General features: G+C 47.4%; 1 long non-coding RNA gene across 1 annotated transcript in view; it reads left to right on the top strand.

Moving 5' to 3' along the window:
• Positions 1 to 12,476, top strand: part of LOC129346079 (uncharacterized) — a 63,840-nt gene extending 51,364 nt beyond the window's left edge. Inside the window, exons 3-4 of the long non-coding RNA XR_008598699.1 lie at positions 4,289 to 4,361; positions 12,196 to 12,476. This is a non-coding gene — a long non-coding RNA (uncharacterized LOC129346079). The remainder of the gene's footprint in view (positions 1 to 4,288; positions 4,362 to 12,195) is intronic.
• The last annotated feature ends 455 nt before the right edge of the window (positions 12,477 to 12,931 follow it).

Here is a 12,931-nt window from a genome sequence, read left to right as displayed (position 1 = left end):
TTGTGTGTAAATTCAGTGTTTAGAGCTGCCTGCAATAATTCCAAACATGCAGGGGCTCCATTTGTACCTGGAATAAGGGGAGAAGGTTAAACAGATGGGCAAGGACAACCAGGTAGGTTTAAATCCTGACCTACATTGCTCAGATCAGAAATCGTCTTGACTCCTTTTAACCACCCCCAGTCAAGACTCAGGGCTTGTCCCCTCCCTCCTGCCTTTCATGGAATACCCTACTGGTTACGGGGCCAAAGGAGACTCTTACCGGCTGCCAGGGTGGGCAGAATTCCCTTCCTGTGTTGCAAACCTCCTTCGGAGATACTCAGACATGAAGTGGAAGGGGCTTGTTGTCTCTTCTTTGCCAGCCACTTTCCCTTTACATCTCTTACCCCCCCCATCCCCACCTGATCCCAGGTTTATATTTGTGAGATACACACATATTTGAAACAGAGGAGCCAAACAGGCCTAGGGGGAAATGTCCTGTCCTTTTTAACAGAGGCTGAATGTGTGGAAATGGGCAGCGGAAGCTTTTCATGGCAAGGAGGTAAATAAGATTGCCTGGCAAATAACATCCTATTAAAAGTCTATGAAAGGATCAAGACTTTTTCCCCCCTTCTGACTGTTGGCAAGGCTAGTTTGAAATGAGGGTGATGCGTGGCTAGAACAAATTTCAGGTGAAAAGCAACTGGCACCCTGATCTTCCCAGCAACCTCTGCCATTGGTCCCTAGATATTTTGTGGCCATAGATCCAGAGGAGTTAGCTGCGTTCGTCTGTAGTTGCAAAATAGTAAAGAGTCTAGTAACACCTTTAAGACTAACCAACTTTATTGTAGCATAAGCTTTCAAGAACCACAGCTCTCTTCGTCAGATGCATCTGAAGAAGAGAGCTGTGGTTCTTGAAAGTTTATGCTACAATAAAGTTGGTTAATCTTAAAGGTGCTACTGGACTCTTTACAGATATTCTGTGTCTTCTTGAAATGTGCAATCCACATATGCCTTCCTGCTCCAACACACCTACATAGATGTGTGTTTTCAAGTAACTTTCTGAACCACCCATTAGAGAAATGTTAAAAGCTATACCATGGATGGCCAAAAAAAGGCACATAAGTGGGGTCTAGATCAGATCAAGCCTGAATTCTCCCTAGATGCTAAAATGACAAAGCTAAAATGACAAAGCTGTGGCTATCTTGCCTTGGTCACATCATGAAAAGGCAAGACTCACCAGAAAAGATAATAATGATAGGAAAGGTGGCAGACAGTAGGAAACAAGGAAGACTCCACATGAGATGGATTGACTCAATAAAGCCACAGCCTTCAGTTTGCAAGACTTGAGCAGAGCTGTCAATGACAGGGCATTTTGGAGGTTATTTCATAGGATCTGAGTCCTGTGGTACCTTAGAGACCAACAGGTATATGCTTAGGGTATACGCTTTCAGGAGTCAAAGGTCCCTTCTTCAAATACAGGCCTGTATCTGAAGAGGATGCTCTAAAGCTTACACTTGAAAAATCTTGTTGGTCTCTAAGGTGTCACTGGACTCAAATCCTGCTGTTCTACTTTAGATCAACATGGCTACCTACCTGAAACGATTTCACAGGGTTGACAAAATTTGGAAGTGACTTGATGGCATGTAAAACGCACACTCCTTGAGCAATAAAGCAGGTGCAGAGTCCTGTGACGCCAGAAAATGAGACGTCCTTTGAGCCCAGACAGAGAGCTATGTCCCAGAAAAGCCAAAGAGAGATGCGTACCCAAAAGTACTTGAAGGGCTGCAATATAGAGGATGGTGCGGAGTTGCTTTCCACTGCCCCAGAAGCTCAGACCAGAACAAGTGGCTTGAAATTAAATCAAAAGAGCTTTCGGCTAAACATTAGGAAGAACTTCCTGACAGTTAGAGCGGTCCCTCAGTGGAACAGGCTTCCTCGGGAGGTGGTGGGCTCTCCTTCTCTGGAGGTTTTTAAGCAGAGGCTAGATGGCCACATAACAGCAATGCTGATTCTGTGAGCCTGGGCAGATCGCGAGGGGGAGGGCAGAAGGTTTTGCATCCGTGCTTGGTTTTCGTGGCCCTTCTTACATGCCCAGGATAGTGCTGATCGCAACCTTGGGGTTGGGTGGCATTTTTCCACAGGATGCTTTGGCCAGGGATCCTGGAGGTGTTTTACCATGTTCTGGGCATGGAGTGGGGATCACTGGGGCAGTTGAGGGAGTAGTTGTGAAGTCAGGGGCAGATCTAGGGCTACCAGCACCCAGGGCAACCCAAGTCCGGCATTCTCCCCACGCTCCCGGCACTACATGATGACATCACTCCCATGATGTCATCACGCAGGGCCTGGGGGTGTGCCACCCGCTGGCAAGCCGGCCGCCCCGGCACATGGTGCACAGAGGAGCTGGCAGCAGCAGCATGGGCGGCTGAGCAGAGGGCTGGGATGCCGCCCACGCTGTTCGCCTGCCCCGCTGACGGGGTGGCCAGCTTGCCACACGCTCCCTGTCCTGCACGCGTGGCAAGCCAGTCGCCCCGTCGGTGGGGCAGGCGAACAGTGCGGGCGGCCTCCCAGCCTTCTGCTCAGCCACCTGCACTGCAGCCGCCAGCTCCGGCGCACTCCCAGCTGGCAGCTGTGCCCAGCGCCCCCTCTTTGGCAGCACCAGGGGCAGGCTACCCCCCGCCCCACCCCCATCATTCTGGCCCTGTATGAAGTTCTTGCATTGTACAGGGGGTTGGACTAGATGACCCTAGAGGTCCCTTCCAACTCTATGATTCTAAGTCATTCAGGAACAATAGTCCTATTTACAAGTTACAGCAAACACATGTTCAACCTGCTGAGGTTTGCAAGGTCCAGGTTGGGAAATTCCTGGAGATTTGGGAGATGGAGCCTGGGGAAAGAGGGCTTTGGGAAGGCGAGAGACCTCAGCAGGATATAATGTCATACAGTCCACCTTCCAAAGCATCCATTTTCTGTAGGGAAACTGCTCTCTATGGCCTGGTGAGGAGTTGTAATTCTGGGAGATCTTCAGCCACCACCTGCAGGCTGTTAAGAAAGAGCCAAGCACTTCATTTTACAAATGAATCCTGAGAGCAGCACCTTCCAGGAGAATTGTGGGGTTTCAATTACAAGTGTAACTAGCACTATAGATGCTAATTTTCTGCACTTTGCACCAAGGCTCTATTAAGCTAATTACAACCTGTATTATAGCTCTAGCTTTCTGAGACTCTTGATTTACAACTGCACCCTCTGCTTGGATTTCAAAGCTGCCTTCCTTTTCCCACTCCTATTTGACGAAAGGAGCCCTAACTCTTGAAAGCTCATGCCCTGGAAGTTGGTCTTCCAGGCGCTACTGGACCCAAAATGTGTTCAGCTGTACATGCATTGAAAGGTAGAGCGTGTCCTCAAGTCAGAGCTGACATGGGAACCCCTGATGGGTTTTTCATGGCATGAGACTAGCAGAGGTGGTTTGCCATTGCCTGCCTCTGCAACCCTGGTCTTCCTTGGAGATCTCCCATTCAGTTACTAACCAAGGCAGCCCCTGCTGAGCTTCTGAGATCAGGCTCACCTGGGCAATCCAGGTCAGAGCACATGCGCCGAATATTACTCAACGCAGGCATCAATAAAAAACAAGGGGACCCTGTGCACCTACTGTCCCTGTTTTCCCTGTAACTTGTGTGAACAGGCCTTCCACGTTCTAGCATCGAGCCTCTTACAGTTAACTTCCCACGAAGCCCCCCCGCCCCCGCCCTGGGGAAGAATAGTACCAGCAAGAAGCCTTTGCAGACGAAGCCAGAACCCAGGAGTCCGGTCCGCGCCCCTCCCGGCACCGCGTGCAACCCAGGCAATGCAATCCCTTCCAGCCGCCCTCGCGTGCAACGCCAGCGCCTCCGCCCCGGCGGCGGATGAGACGAGCCAGGCGTGGGTAGCGGAAGGCGAGCGCAGCGGCTGCCGGAGAACAGCCTCGGGCCTCGGCACGTAGCTCACGGCCGGCGATGCGCGGGGGGCGCGCGCCCTCCAGCGGCCACGGCTACCTCGTGCAGCTCCGCGCAATGCCAAGCGACGGCCGCTGCGCGTTCTTTCCCCTTGCGCTGAGACGCAGACAGATTTGGGGTAGGCTTTTCCGTTCTGCGTCCTCACATCTTTGCAGACTTTCACTGCTACAAGCGACAGCATGGCGTGGCAGAGTCCTAATGGGGTTGGAAGGGGGTCCCTTCCCCTGGACTGTTCTTGCTCTGCCTCCTATTTATAGGGAGTCATTTTTTTAAATTTACGCATGGACATGAGAATTCTCTCTTCTTGTGGGCCAAACCAGGTCTCCCTTCTCTACTCCATATGCAGACCAGCAGGATTTAAGTCCAGTGCCGCACGATATGAAGAAGATTTGGGTAAGTAAAAAGCACTCTTCTGAGAGATCCACAGAGCATATTGTTTAGTGAGAGGTGCAATCCAGCTAGCTATGCCTGCTACCAAGAGAATCAAAGTCAGATTTGAGTCCAGTGGCAGTTTAGAGACCAACAAGATTTCCAGGATATAAGCTTTTGAGAGTCAAAGCTCGGGATGGGGAAAAAGCTGGAAGGAGCCGGAACGGCGCGGAACGGGCACTAAAGAAAGGCCAGTACAACAAAAAACAGTGGGATGTGTGAGAGACACTCCAGAACAATATTTTAGAAATGAAAACTCTGGACTGGCACCCTTTTATTAACCCATTCCATGCCAAAATGCTCCCAGAAAAGCACAAAACAGCCCGGAACGGGCAATAAAGAAATGCCAGTGCCACAAAAAACAGTGGAATGTGTTAGAGACACGCTAGAACAATATTTTGGAAATGAAAATTCTGGACTGCCACCCTTTTATTAACCCTCTCCACCCCAAAATGCTCCCGGAACAGCACAAAACAGACCGGAACGAGCACTAAAGAAATGCCAGTGCCACAAAAAACAGTGGGATGTGTTAGAGACACGCTAGAACAATATTTTGGAAATGAAAACTCTGGACTGGCACCCTTTTATTAACCCTCTCCACCCCAAAATGTTCCCGGAACAGCACAAAACAGCCCGGAACGAGCACTAAAGAAATGCCAGTGCCACAAAAAACAGTGGGATGTGTTAGAGACACTCCCGAACAATATTTTGGAAATGAAAACTCTGGACTGGCACCCTTTTATTAACCCTTTCCATGCCAAAATGCTCCCGGAACAGCACAAAACAGCCCGGAACGGGCAGTAAAGAAAGGCCAGTGCCACAAAAAACAGTGGGGTGTGTTAGAGACACGCTAGAACAATATTTTGGAAATGAAAACTCTGGACTGGCACCCTTTTATTAACCCTCTCCACCCCAAAATGTTCCCGGAACAGCACAAAACAGCCCGGAACGAGCACTAAAGAAATGCCAGTGCCACAAAAAACAGTGGGATGTGTTAGAGACACTCCCGAACAATATTTTGGAAATGAAAACTCTGGACTGGCACCCTTTTATTAACCCTTTCCATGCCAAAATGCTCCCGGAACAGCACAAAACAGCCCGGAACGGGCACTAAAGAAAGGCCAGTGCCACAAAAAACAGTGGGATGTGTTAGAGACATGCCAGAGCAATATTTTAGACATGAAAACTCTGAACTGGCACACATTTATTAACGGCAGACTGCAGAGTTTTCTGCAGACTCGGGACTGAAAGCACACCCAGACCATGTTTTCAGCTTCCACCCCCCACCCCCACCCCAATTATCTGGTGATAGCCTGGGACTTAAAACATAGCCTCAGGCCACGAGGGGTCACCTGGCTGGATGCTCCAACTAACAATCAAAAAGATGTCCTATCGATATATATAATAAACCAAACAAAGGAATCCACTTTAAGGATTGCTTCCCATAGACCAATTCAGTTAGAAGGTCAAAATGAAGGTGAGTGTAACAATGATGGGAAGGGTGTGTGTGTTTGAACAGTGAACAGTGGATTAATGTGAACAAAATCAGTGATGCAAAAATTGATGACACCTCAGCTGCATGAAGTATTGCTATTTGAAGAGGGATTTGACTAAAGTGTCACCACACGCTTGGAGAGACGGTTCAAGCATACAGGAGGGAACAGCAGAGCTGATTTGAAGAGAAGGAGACTGGGTACGGTTGCAACCTCCAGGTAGAGCTTGGAGTTCTCCTGGAATTACTGCTGATCTCCAGATAAGAGAGATCAATTCCCCTGGAATAGCTGCTTTAGTGGGGAGACTCTATGACATTATACCCCGCTGAGGTTCCTTCCCTTCCTAAACCACGCGCTCCTCTGATGCTACCCCTAAATCTACTGTATCAAGTATCAAAAGAGTTTATTGTCTATAGCCGTAGGCTGTCACAATTCACTAAACATTGACTAAAAAACAATTAAATCCCTTATCACAGTTTATATAGGTTACACCTAAATCTGCTGGCACAAGCAGGAGTCAGCAACTGTAAGACTGGGGAGGCTGAAGATGGTGAAGCAGCAAATGTCATACTCTAGAATGTAACAGATGAAGGGCTTCCAAGCAAGATCAGGTTTGCCATTATGGCCTCTAGGGGAAAATTTCCTATGGGATGGTGGCCTGGGGTGCCACTTGTCTGCACACAGCACACACACGTCAGTGCCCAGGCAGCCAGGAGGGCCAATAAGGCTGGCTAGGCAAGAATCAGCCAGAGGTATAGTGGTGCAGAAAAGCCTGGTGCTGCAGCTGCTGCCTGTCTTCCTCACTTGGCTTGCCTTTGCCTCACTTGCCCCATCAGTGATCACTCTTGGTCAGAAGCACCAGCCACAGATGACCAATGATGAGGCAAGTGAGGCAAAGATGAGCCGAGGGAGACAGGCAGCAATAGTCCTTGGCTTCACTGTGGTGCTGCCTCCTGCTGCTGGCTTGTACTTGCATATTAGCCCATTATCTGTTGGATCTCCACCAGATGAGGCAGTGTTGATGGAAGAGGGATGGGACCAATGGAGGTGAAGAACCATTTTTTCCTTGGTTTCTTTGGCAGCCCTGTCCACCCCCGTTGCTACGTCATAAAGATGATCCATTTCAGTCTGATTGTTGCCCTCATCGTGGCAGACTAACATCATTTGTTGCCCTGATGAATGCCCCACATTGATCCTCTAATTTGGAAACTGCATGTTTGTTTGTTTTCCTGTACTACTTGGTGCTTTTTGATATAGTTGAAAATGCCATCCCGTGACAGTACAGCATTCATATTTGATAACTCTCTGACCTGCAACCAGGTAGTTGGGACACAGGGAAGTTTATATCCCAAACATCTGTTTGCCATGCAGCCACAAAGAGGTAGGTAGATAACTTGCACAAATGGGGTCTTCTTCACCCACTGGTTTGTAAAGTGTGGGTCGGTGAACCCCAAAAAATGGAGGCAGGGCATCCATTGTAGATTTCAGTGCTCTAAAGGCAAGGTTTGGAGGGGTTTTTTTACCTTCCCCTGTCGCATATGTAGAAGAGAAAAGCTCGCATATGTGAAGGACAAAAGCATTCAGGCTTTACATTCAGTAGACACATGGCAGCTTTCTCCCTCCCTCCCCCATGGTATCTGAAGACAGCCCTGATCAGGTGAGCAAAGCTGCTGTGGTGGAACTTAGAAGAAGAGGTGGTCCTACCGATATGCCAGGCCAAGGCCATGTCACAGTCAGGACCTTGAACTGAGTTTGATAACTGATGGGTAACTAGTGGAGTGACTGCAGAATGGGAGTAATATGCACGCTCTGCTTAGATCTTGATAGTTCAAGAGAGGCAGTGTTATGCAGCAGAGGAGTCTCCTATATAGAGTGCATTACATCACTTGAGTCTTGATGTAACTGTGGCATGAATCAAGGTGGTCAGATTGGCTATGTCAAGGTTGGCTACTGTGTGTCCAGGATAGTCTGAGTTGGGAGAAGGCTTTTTTTGCAGCTGCATTAACTTGCTTTTCAAGCAGCAGGGCTGGATCCAGTATAACTCTTTGTCTCTTTACTGAGTCAGTTAAGGCCAGCTGAACCCCTTCGAAGGTGAGAAGCACAATGTTTTCAATATCTCTGCCTTCCCAACCAGCATCACTTCCATCTTATCTGGGTTCAATTTCAATTTGTATCCTTTCAGTGATTTGACCACAGCTGTCAAGCAATGACTCCACTGCATTACCAGGGGATCTTTCAGTGTGGTGTCTGATTAATTCTCCATCGTAAAAGCTTCTGTTTGGTTAATTCCCCACCGTGTGAGCAGAGTTACCAGGAGGCAGTAAGACCAGGGTTCTCCCTCCCCTCCACTTCCCATTCCTGTTGCCATGTCCATCAGTAGCAAGAACAACACCCTCCACAGGACAGCAGTATATATAAGAAGAGATCCCCACTATATGTAAACCCTTGGGTTCTAGTCGGCACCCTAGACATGCTCTGACTACTTTCATTAAGGGAAGGAGTACAGACACAGGTAGACTTTTGGGTAACAATCTCCCAGAACCCTGTGGCAGAGATGGGCCTGATTGGTGCCCATCTAGACTGATTGGTGCTAAGCTAGACTGATTCGAGTCCTTTTTGGAAGAGAGGTTTCAACAGATGCTGCTGGGAGACGTCTCCTTGGCCTCTGGCCACTGGTCTATGGGGTACTATTACTTATTTATTTAAAACATTTCAATGTTGTCTTTCTACCAAACATAGGATTGGTAGGAACATAGGTTCCTCCACATTTCTGTGGAGGAAGCCCAGATGAGGCAGCCAGACCTCCAGAGAGCATGCCATGGCAGGAAGCCCAGGATGGGATCGGACATGGAGCAGGCGGCAATGCCCGCTCCCCCGCCTTCACCCAGCTGGGATCAGGAGTGGAGCAGGTGGAAATGCCCACCCTTTCACCCAGCAGTGATCAGGAGTGGAGCAGGTAACAGTGCCTGCCCCCCTTTCACACAGCCCAGATCAGGTGTGGAGCAGGAGGCAATGCCTGCCCCCCTTCACTCAGCTGGGATCAGGCGCAGAGGAGGTGGCCATGCCTCCCCCCCCACCTTCATCCAGCCAGGATCAGTGACGGAGGAGGAGAGAATTCTCACCTGCCAGCCCTCCCCTTTCTAGAGCCCGTTGTATTTTCCCCCTCAATGGGCTTTGTTGCTAGTCCTATTATATTAAAGGCAAGCTGTGTTGGTTACAACTCACTTTTTATCCTGGTGCATCACCAAAGGGTTTTGCCATGCTGGAGGGTGCACTGCGGCCGGAAGCCCAGGCAAGGCGGCCCATCCCAATATTTCTAAAATATTGAGCTCCAGTTTCCTTAAGGGTTACCACTATTTTGTTTGTTTATCTGTTTAATTGTTTGCAGCACTCATTCATGCAAAACTCATTACGGCCTCTTTTATGCTGCTCCAGGAGCATTTTGACAGGCAATGAGTTAATAAAAGCATGCTACTACCAGTGATTTCGGGTTTTAAAACTTTTTCAGCAGCATCTGTATTGCTTCCCACTGTTTTTTGTGGTACTGGAACTTCATGCCTGTTCCGGCTTGTTTTGAGCTGTTCCAGGAGCATTTTGGCAGGGAAATGGTTAATATAAATAGGCCAGTTCAATGTTTTCATGTCTAGAATATTGTTCTAGAGTGTCTTTAAAACATCCCAGTGTTTTTCGTCGTAGTGGCATTTCTTTGGTGCCCGTTCCAGTCTGTTTCATGCTGCTCCAAAAGCATTTTGGCAGGGAATGGGTTAATAAAAGCATGCCAGTTCAGAGTTTTCATTTCTAAAATATTGTTCTGGAGTGTCTCTAACACATCCCACTGTTTTTTGTGGCACTGGCATTTCTTTAGTGCCCGTTCCGGCCTGTTGTGCTGTTCCAGGAGCATTTTGGCATGGAACGGATTAATAAAAGGGTGCCAGTCCAGAGCTTTCTTTTCTAAAATATTGTTCTGGCATGTCTCCAACACATCCCACAGTTTTTTGTGGTACTAGCCTTTCTTTAGTGCTCATTCTGGGCTGTTTTGTGCTTTTCCGGGAGCATTTTGGCATGGAACGGGTTAATAAAAGGGTGCCAGTCCAGAGTTTTCATTTCTAAAATATTGTTCTGGAGTGTCTCTAACACTCTAACAGCTTTTTGTGGTACTGGCCTTTCTTTATTGCCCGTTCCGGGCTGTTTTGTGCTTTTCCAGGAGCATTTTGGCATGGAAAGGGTTAATAAAAGCGGGGCAGTCCAGAGTTTTCATTTCTAAAATATTGTTCTGGAGTGTCTCTAACACTCTAACAGCTTTTTGTGGTACTGGCCTTTCTTTATTGCCCGTTCCGGGCTGTTTTGTGCTTTTCCGGGAGCATTTTGGCATGGAAAGGGTTAATAAAAGCGGGGCAGTCCAGAGTTTTCATTTCTAAAATATTGTTCTGGAGTGTCTCTAACACATCCCACTGTTTTTTGTGGCACTGGCATTTCTTTAGTACCCGCTCCGGCCCGTTCCGGCCTTTACCCCGTCCCTCAAAGCTCCTTGTACTGAAGAATGGAGTTCTAACTCTCAAAAGCTTCAACCCTGAAAATCTTGTTGGTCTCTAAGGCGCCATGGGACTCCAGTCCTGTTGGTCTCCTGTATACCAACACAGCCACCCAACTGAAACTACTTTCACGTAGACCAGGACTTTAAGGTTTGGGGTGAAACGTCTGCAAAGAGGAGGTGGCTTCTTGTAAAAAGCTCCACCGGGAATGCTGATCCCGAGAGGGCTGCCACTCCTTGTATAGCTTCTCCTGTGAGGTTAATGTCTGTCTGCACTTCCCAGCCACAACACTGAACAGTGTGTTCTGCATAAACTGGGTCCATTTTGTACTGAGTATCTTCGATCCCGCTCGAACATCCCATTCTTCAGCCAAGGTTGTCAAGGAAGCACGCTGTTCAGAGCCTTTCCAATTCCAGTCTGGTCTCAGGCCTGGTTATGGGACTGAAGCAGCCTTTGTCACTTTGTGTGATGAAGCTAATTCTCCTGGGCCTCTCAGCAGTTTTTAATATCATCAGCCATGGTATCATTCTGAACCCCTTTCTAGGCTCAGGTTGGGAAGCACTATTCTGCAGTGATTCCGGTCCTACTTGGAAAGTAGGACTCAGACGATGGTGCTGAGTCAGGCAAAGTGTGAGGAAACCCCTGGAGGGGATGCTCCATTACTGCATTCTCAGCACTCTATGGAACGGGCTGTCTGAGGAAGTCAGAAGAGCCCCCACTCTCCTGGCTTTCCACAAACGATGCAAAACTGAATTATTCACAAGGGCTGTTTACTCAGATAGGAGGGCTGTACTGTCAGGAGAGGTCTCAAAGAGGTGCTTCACTAACGACTTCACCACTATGTTGCCTTACATCTTATCTGTTGCATTAAGCATGTGCTCCTATGTGCTACCTGTTGCTTTAAGTATGACCCTACTTGGTAATTCTAGGTTGTCTAATATCAGTCCTTCAATTGTTTATGCTCTGTACCAGCATTTCTTCAACTTTGTATCGGATTTTTGTTAATGTTATGTCTTTGTAAACTTGCATTTCTTTACTCTATGGCATTTTTTATTGAAATGTCCTTGATATTGACTGTACTGGTCTTACACTATGTAATCTGCCTCAGTGAGAAAGGCAACCTATAAATGACATAAACAAACAAACAAACATCTTCTTGGTGAATTCTTGCCATGTGAAAGGAACCCTTGAGGCTATCCAAGAGTGGAGAAATAGGTATCCCCTCCTAAACCCATAAGTTCCAACAGACCTCGTTTTCTTGAACACTGTCCTTATTGTATCCCAGTTTTTACCTAGCTTTTCAAAATATTACTCTCATGAGATGCCAGAATTGTCACCTTCAGGGTGCACAGTTCTACCCACGGAGTCTCTAATAGCCTTCGGCAAGTCACGATCTCCTCTGCCTCAGGGCTACCAAGATCCACCATAAGCCACGAGACAAAAATTCTATATACCCCCCCCCATGAAGAAGAAGAATGTACTGTCGAGTCACAGCCGACTCATCGTGAACTCGATAGGGGTTCCAAGACAAGAAATGAGCAAAGATGGTTTGCCATTACTTTCCCCCTCATCTAAAACAAATATCATAAAACAAATAATTTGGTTTTCTGTTACTGAGAACAGAATAATAACTGCAATAGGATACAATGCAAACCCTCCAACCATAAAAAGAGAATAAGGGGGGCGGAGCACCACCTAAGATGGTGGATACAAGCTTTTGAGTCTCTAGCCCTTCTCCTCTGATGTAGACTCAAAACAACGTCTCATACACAGATCTAAATCATCAAAACATGGGAAAAACATCCAGAAGCAAAAACAAGAATACCAAAACTGAGAACGTGTCGGTAAGAACCTTCTTCATCCCTGAAACATGGCTGAAATGGACAAACTAACAAGAAACTTGAAGGATCAAGATCCAAAAGCATTTTTGGAAGATTGGAAAAAGTTGAAAAAATATATGGAAAAGAAATGGGATGTTAAGGGGCAATTATGGTCTTTTGGGGGGGTTTAATGATACTAAGTAAGATAAGATATAGTTAAGATCTTTACTAATAACAAAATAAGAATGATTTTAGTATAGAAATAATGTGTTACTAATAACGGGGGTTGGAGTACTGGGGAAGGGAGGGGGTAGGGAAATATATTCATGGGAATTGAAATGGATTATATTTGTATCTTAATTTGACTATATATTGACCCATCCAATAAAAATTTATTATTAAAAAAAAAACATTCCCCTTCCTCCCCCACCACTCCTAAACCCACCCAAGACCCCACTTACGCCAGTACTTAGGTCTAAAATAAGGTTAACCATCCGGTGATTCAGTTAAAATTGGTCCCCTCTCCTGCAGAAATGGAAGAGAGCAATAGTTCTGCGGTAGCTTTGGGAACCTGCCATGCTCCAGCTCTGTGTACGTTTAGCCAGAGTCACACGGCCAGGTTTCTGAAGCATTGCAGCCAAGAGCCAAACCCAAAGGGTTAAGTGGTAAGCCCTAGTGGGAGGAGGAGT

Source organism: Eublepharis macularius, chromosome 19 (genome assembly GCF_028583425.1).
Source record: "Eublepharis macularius isolate TG4126 chromosome 19, MPM_Emac_v1.0, whole genome shotgun sequence".
NCBI classification, from domain to species: domain Eukaryota; kingdom Metazoa; phylum Chordata; class Lepidosauria; order Squamata; family Eublepharidae; genus Eublepharis; species Eublepharis macularius.
This window is presented reverse-complemented; position numbering and strand designations above follow the sequence as displayed.